The sequence below is a fragment of the Molothrus aeneus genome, chromosome 2 (genome assembly GCF_037042795.1).
Source record: "Molothrus aeneus isolate 106 chromosome 2, BPBGC_Maene_1.0, whole genome shotgun sequence".
Classification (NCBI taxonomy): Eukaryota; Metazoa; Chordata; class Aves; order Passeriformes; family Icteridae; genus Molothrus; species Molothrus aeneus.
The window spans coordinates 57,062,409-57,070,413 of NC_089647.1; positions in this window are offsets into that span (position 1 = coordinate 57,062,409).

Here is an 8,005-nt window from a genome sequence, read left to right on the forward strand (position 1 = left end):
AATGTGGCCTCAGAGAAATTAATTCAAGGATTAAAATAGATTAGGGAGTAGACTTGGTTGGAAGACAGCAATCCATTTGTTAGTTGGAAGCCGTGGTATCTGGCTCAAGACTTCAGGAGGGAGGGTAAAAATGCACTTTGCTGTGTAAGTGCTACCACAGGAAGGGAAGGCATTGTGGAAGGGACAGGGCTCGCTGCCCTCGATAGCAGTGATGCAGTGGGATACTGGCCCCTGGCCCCCAACTCTAGCTGCCTCCAAGCAGTTCACACTCCCAAGCTACCATACTACCAGGCTGCCTTATTGGAGTGCTTGTGGAGGCAAAACTGGCAGTATGGTTTTCATCAATGTTCCCTTCTGTCCCACTCTGCTTCCCTTTTTAATTCTGTGTGTCTAAACCTGGCCCTACAAATGGTCTTACTATAATCTAGCTATATACTCCATTTTCCAGCCAGTGCAGTGCAAAGAACACTGTTTTCCTTTTCTTTATGTTCTTCTAAGTTTATGCAAATCCTCCCATTGACTTTATTGGCCATGAGTGGCTCGCGGTGTGTATAACACACTGCCATAGAATAACAGACAAGTTATTTGATGTGCCTCTTTTCAACATTTTTGCCATTCTATAATTAGATTCCTGAGAGCCTCGTTAATCTAGGCTCCTATTTGTTCCCTGGGTAATTCTGTCTCACAGCAAGGTAAGAGGTCTTGTGGAAAACATAAGTCTTTTCAAACTAGTTGAATATATGATATAATTTTAATTTTCTTAAGTGGGTATTGTGTGATAGTTTCTGAATATGTGCACTGTAACAATGTCTTATTTTCATCACATCAGAAAGCAAGCTAAAATACTGAAATTCAGAGCTTAGAAATGACAAAGAAAGCAGTTCATGTGGTTAATTGGTTAATTTTCTTCTGTTACATATGTGACTGTGTCTGTATCCTCTGATAATCAAAATCAACATGTATGCAAATGATTGCTTTTTTTAAATAAAAAAACTGTTTCAAAGAATCTCAGCTGTTCTATAGAGCCATTTAAAGTTATGTGTGACAAATAGGTAATTTCTGGGATGAAACAGGAACCCTGGGTGCCAAATATTTGAAACAGGATCACTGCACTTACTTGGGCTCTGTGTGCTTAAGTAGGAGCAATGAAAGGTGTGAATCTGTATGTCAACAAGTATGGAAGAGGAGCTTTATTTCCCTGCATGGAAATATGTTAGCTGGTTAGGGCAACACTTCTTCACCAAGCCAAGATGTTAGTCAGGATATTGGAGGCAGATGAACTGATAACATGTTTTGAATCCAGGTGCTGCCACTTATCAGGTATCAGCATCTGTTTCTTGGAAACCTGTGAAATAAATTTGAAAGCCATGGAGGCGTTGGTGCAGTAATCAGATCAGGCAGTACAGGCAGGGCTGCTGTGTGAATAATCTGCAACAGACCAAATAAGGATTTAGCTGAGAAAGAAAGAAGAAAATACTAAAAAAAAAAAATAAATTCCCCTCTTCATCTGTGTGTGTGTCACGGAATGTGACTAGCTCTTCACTTATTATCATGAAATGTCATCAGCATGGGCCTTGAGGCTCCTCAGCTCACCACCTTTTAGGGAGGGAGTTGATATTAAAATGCAAGTAATAGATTCTAGTGAATTGGTTGTGGTTCTCAAGTCCTTCCTTCAATGTCTTTATCGTTTCAATGGCTTTCTGCTTTGTGTATTAGGAAGAAATTCTTTATGTGACAGTGATGTGAGACACTGGAACACGTTGCCTAGAGAGGCTGTGGATGCCCCATCTCTGGATGTGTTCAAAACCAGGTTGTGGTCAAGTGGAAGGTGTCCTTGCCTGTGGCAGAGGGGTTGGAACTAGAAGATCTTTAAGGTCTCTTCCAACCCAAACTTTTTTATGATTCTATCATTCTGTGATTCCTGGGAACAGCTTTCTCCCCTTTGGAAACCACATTTGGCCAGGATTGGAGGCTTTCATGGTGATCTGGAGGTGGGGATGCTCTGGCTGCCCACCGTGTTCAATTGTAGTGTGGCCCTGACCTGTGTGGCTTGGCACCAGGCTCCAACTGTGACCACTGAGGGGGAGAGGATTGTGGCAGCAGCCATCTCTTCAGGATGCCTCTCAATGTCACTACAGAGTAGATAAAGCACAGCCGGGTTGGCCCTTGGTAGTTCAGTACCAGAAAGAAAGCAGAAACATCCCTGCACTTTCAAAACTTGAAAATGTCTTGTGTAGAGGGGCTGGGTTGGGATGTTTTGGTGCTGGCAAGGCTGAGCTTGTCCTTTGATTTTTGTCCTGCGCTAACATTTCTCAGTGGCAGGTGCCAGGGTGCAGTGGGGACTCCCCATGGGTCTGTCAGGGCAGGCCAGGCAGCCAGGGACCATCCCACTGCCCCCACCAGGATCAGGGCAGCTGGGGGGCAGCCCCAGGCATTGGACACTCCTCTGGGGACAGTCCAAGGCTGGGCAGGGCTGTGGGGAGCTGGATGTGGCATCACTTGTTGGGGGCTGATGGCCTTGGGAGCTGACATGGGGTCCAGGGCAGGATGGGGGGAGCCACAGTGAGTGGGCATGGTGGGAAGTGAGGTACATAAGTGCCCTTGGGGCATTGGCACTGCCTCTGTTCATAAGAGGCTTTGCAGAGTTGTAAAAAGGTCACCGTCCTTTTAAAAGCAGAAAAAAATAAAAGCACACAATGACTTTATTTCAGGTCTTAGCCTATTGACTTGGCATTTCCCCATGGAGGTTTTGGGGTCTATAAACAATATTGAACATAAATAGTTCCTGCCACAGAGGTAGGTGGAGAGGACATCTGTCTGTGTGGTGACACAGGAACTGCAGTACAGGGACCTAGAGGCAATTTTGCTGATGAGTGGTTTTCACACCACCTATCTCAAGACACCTAAGGTGGGAGACTTGGCTCTGATCCATGCATTGATGGCATGCAGGGAGAGGGGATCTTCTGCAAAGGAGCACTTCAAGAAGTGGGAGTAATAAATCTTTTCACTTCTCTTAGACTTGTCCTTTCAGGCCTTGGCTGAAGGTGGCTCAGTAGAGCTGGCTGTTAAAGTGTGTTCTTGAGCTGGGCATGGCACACAGCCTTGGGCAGGCCTCACTCGCTGGCCCCGTTGCCCCCTCTCCAGTTGCTGGCGCTAGCTCTGCTTTGCTTGGGAAGTGTTCCTTCCTTTCCTTCTTCCTTGGATGTGGAGAAGACCCTACCCCATACTTCCCAGCATGGACTCTTACTGGTATGGTGGCTCTACACTGTTTCTTGAGGAGGCTTTTGCCTGCAATGACAGGAGTTGCAGTCTGATCCTTTTCGCTCAGTCCTTCCTACATTCACTGACCTTGTTCTGCCTGATCTATTCAAAGTGCAGTGACATCCTTTTTTTGCCTTTTGCTGTCCTCCTTGTTCCCACTATTCCTTTTATAGGTTCGATATAAACTCTCTATTCTTTGATCCAAGACTTCCACATCCTTTCCTCTCAGCAACCAAATTACCCGAACCTTCTTGCTTTGCTGTCTAAATAATGCAACAATGCCAACCTCCTTCATCCTCCTGCTCCCTTGTTACATACCCTTCTGTTTATCCCACCTGACACTTTTCTCTGGGATGCCCTTGCCTGGACTCCTTCAAATTCCTCATTAATTTCTCTTTGAAGCTCCTGATAAATTGCTAACTGGCTACAGTTAACTTGTTGCCTTCAATAGACTGGTATTTATATGCATCGTGTATCCAATTAGCTGGCACATGAGTGCATAAAGCTGGCACACAGAAACTCTCTTATTATTCATTCCCGTATGTCACTCCCTCACTCTGTGTTACATTTGCTTGTTATATCTTGTCTTAAACAGAGACTGCATGTTCCTCAAGTGAAATACCTGTCTTTGAGTTTGGGGTAGTACAGCACCCAGCATAATGGGCTACTACCTTCCTCCTCTTTCCTGGGCGCTTCTGAGAAACAAACAATAAGGAACAACAAGAGCTGGCCAGGGATTGTTGCATGCATCTGTGTTTTTGTCTGAATTTTCGTGCATGCTGCGATGTGTGCTGCATATAAATTGGCTTTGAAAAGTAGGCAAACAATATGCTTCCAGACAACAGCGTAAACATTCTGTTGGAAACTGTTTCAGTAGCTATAGCACATGATGTAGCTACAATGCATCCCTAAATTTGTACCATGTGGGGTAGAATCACTTTTTCTCCTGTAAATATTTGGTTTCTTTCCCTTCTTTCTTTGCTTTTTTGTCACTGCACAACAGTTGCTCCCTGAAAGCCACAGACCAATGGCACAAATGTGAGCCATGTGCAGAGTCTGCAGCCACAACCTGTTTCATACTGCCAAACAACCTGTCGTTTTGCAGGACTAGGAGTTCTCCTAATAGGACAAAATGCTTGCTTTTTTGGTGAGCTGGGTTTGGAGAGATGAGAATTAAGGACTTGCAACATGACGGTTTGTAAGAGTGAGCATGTGTGAGGGTGAATGTGTGTGTCTTCCCCTCTGCTTTCTGGGTTGCTGCCAGTTTGCAAGCTGTCAGCCATGTACAGGGAAGCAAATGGAGGGAGGGAGGATGCATGGACAACCCTTCTTTCAGGCCTTCAGGGAATGGCTCCTGCCACTGGCCTATATTCTCCAGTATGTTCAGCCAGGTTGGCTGTACTTGTCCTTGGAACACATGTGAAGGCAAATCTGGCTTTAACCCATTGCTCTTCCTCAGCAATGAGGTTGGAAATTGGTGGCCCAGTCCCCAGCTCAGCAGCTCCTAAACTCCTTAACTTCTGCCTGCTAAGTGTGATTCCTATGGAGTAACTGGATGCAGCCATATCCCACGTACATCTCTCTTCCTTGGGTCCATGTGTTATGCTGGAGAGAGAAGGTGTTGGACAACAGTGCTGTACTGCTAGTGGATCTGCTGATGGCAGGAAGTGTCACTGGAAGAAGACATTCGAGTGTACTGCTTTTGGCTAGAGCTGTGCAAAAGAGGGCAGAATCCCAGACCCAAGTCCCAGGAGATCTCCTTGTCTACCCCTCTGCTCGAAGGTAGGAGCATGTTATGTCTGAGCTGCCTTTATCAGCTGTTTGTGTAATCTGTTCTTTAAAATCTCTAATGATGGAGATTTCACAGTCTCCCTAGTGGCCTCTTTTGGCACTTAACTACCCTCACAAGTAGAAAATTTTTCATAAACCTTCTCTGCTGAAAATTAAGTGGATTTAAGAGGAGGTAAGCACGACTATGTTGCTGAGACCAAAGGCTCAGCTGCCCCAGCATCTCTACACAGCAGTGGCCAATAACAGGGGCCTCACAGAAGTATATAGCAACAGGACAAGGATACAGTGATAATCCTGCCACTGGACTTCTGTAGCCTGAAGTTTGAGAATGTTTCTTTGGTCTGTCTGGAAGAGGTTCAAAGCACAACTCTCTCAATTGTCTTCTGTTTAAGAACCATTTTTGTAGTGGATAATGCTTTTCACAAAGCTACAATATCTTCTCTTTTGTAGATAAAGAAAGTCCTGTTTCCTGCCTCTTCCACCTTGGTCAAGTTTTCTAAACCTTATAAAATGTGTGTTGATTCTCATTTCAGTTGAGCTACAACTCCTTTAATCATCTTTTAAGAAAATGGACCAATTACCTGTAATCTCATAGTTTACAACACTTTGAACTGGCACCGTCTTTTCTGTTGCTGATGAGTTTTGGCCCAATCTGATTTGAAAGGAAAGGATTAAGGAGATGTAAAGAGAAAAAAAACCCAAGAAGATAGGGCTAATACCCTAGCCCAAGCAATATCCTGAACATGGAGGGTCCCATGGCCTGCCTCCTGCACTGGATGTTCATGAATGGTGTGCATGAGATACACAGAAGCTGCCCTGTAGAGGAACCAGCCCAGCACTTCTTCCTCAGAGAAGTGCAGAAGAATTGGGCAGTCATTATCCCTTAGGACCCAGGGATATTGCATTCCTGCTTGCACAGTAATACAGTTTTCAGAGGGGAAATGGAGAATTTTCACCCAAATCCCAGCACCTGTATTATTCCCTTCTGTGCTGTAATGAGAGTTGAAGGATATGTGGATTTGTATGGGGTTTGGCTCTGACTCCTAGTGTGGCAGTGCCAGCTTGCTGGGAGATTTCATTCTTTGGCATTTTCTTCTGGCTGGCTCAGTGTGTTTGTTGGTTGTTCTGCATCCTCCTGTGAGAAGCTCAGGTCTCTCACAGTATCACGTGGGGAGCTGCAGACATGTCTATGCCCTGCAGTGCAAATCCTTATAGTGACACTTGAGTCACTCAGCTGTGATGATGCAAAGTTGCCAGTGCCTTTTGGACCAAGGACAGAATCCTCTTTGCTGTCTTTCATTTGGCAGTATAGGCAGATTCTTGAAGCTGAAGAACAGGATAGCTGTTCTAGCAGATGCTAACATGAGCACTTGGCTAGCAGGCTATGCTAATGTGGCTAACTGGCTTCCAGAGTGCAAGCACTCTGCCACAGAAATGACCCAGCTTGTTTAGAAATTCCTGATGAGCCCCCCTCAGTGCAGTGTGGTGTGGGTGCATTGACAGGTGACTTCCTCAGTGCCGGACACTCTGCAGCTGTGGGTGGGAATAAATTTTGTGCTTTTACCTCATGAGCTGCAGTTTGGCTAACCTCCTGGGTTCTTGGCTCATTTTACATGCATCTGTGTGACTCAATTAATTAGCTGCTGACCTGTAATCAGGGAGGGCCAAGAATACTCTGGAAAGACCGAGATGATGGAAGATTGCTGCCATTGTCCATGTGATAGAAGATCATTGTTGGGAAGATTGATGAAAAGAGCTCAGGTTCTTGATGTTTATGTGGGAAGCACATACACAGGCTGCTCAAATCATTATCATCTGTATTATGAAGAGATCTCAGAGCATTAACCTGTTCTATTAGTTGCCTATGCTGGAAATATTGTTTTATGTTAGTAAAGCTGAGGTACAAATCCTTCTTATGCATAATGCAGGACATTTTATATATTTGACAGGAATGCAATTTGAAATATTTTGAATGGAAACATTCTCTGCTGAATTGTTTTATTGTGATGAAAAATACCCCCAAGTAACAGTGGTGTTAAAGATGCCAAGTCTTTGGAACTCAGGAAAGTTTGGAGTGATAAAATGCAGCTTGATTTAAGATTTTCTGCATCTCCATTTTGGTCTATTTTAAAGATTAGGAAAAAGGAAAAGATTAGTCTGGCTTTTAAAATAGGAATAATAATGGTTAGCTCTTCATAAAGTGGTTTTCCTCTGTGGGCCACCCAGTCTTTCACTAGCAGTAATTTAACTTGGAAACTTCAGTGTGAGGAATGGAAGATATAATAATAATAATCCTCATATTCATTCAAAATTCCATGCCTTTAAAAATGGGGAAGGAGGAAAAGTCAGCTGTAAGTTGTGAAAGATCTCTTTATCTGCAAAACATTCCTTTTATTGCTTCTCTTCCTTGGAAGAATCTGCAGTTTTCCAGAATGGGGGACAGTCAGGTTTCTGTAGGACAAAAGAAGTGTGTGCACCTGGGCCTTTGTCTACTGAGACTTTTTTCCCTTTTGACCAATATGACTCCCTGAAAAACTTGGGGGTGCAGTCTGTGCAGCTTCACCCCATGCCCTGCCACGAAGGACAGGATCCAGGATGGGGAATGGCACTGTTCCTGGCATCACCAGCTCCTGGGATTTCTTAGTGCAAATCTTTGGCAACGGATTATGTTTTGGAAGTGATTCTTTGATGTCTTCTTATTGAGGGCCTGGGGGCTTTAACTGTGTGTCTGTTCTCTGCTGGAGATGGAAAGTATTTTCCCTTTTCTGTAGCTCAAAATAATTCCTGCTTTTCCCTTTGTATCAGCTGTAAGAGAAGTGGCCCAGAGAGATTCAGATGTGCATCTGTAGCACAGAAAAAGGCTCAAGGAGGTTGGAAATTATTTTTCTTATTCTGATCCTTGGAGTGATGTCTGGAATCTGGGGTGATAGTCATGGCATAAGAGCCTTAAGAC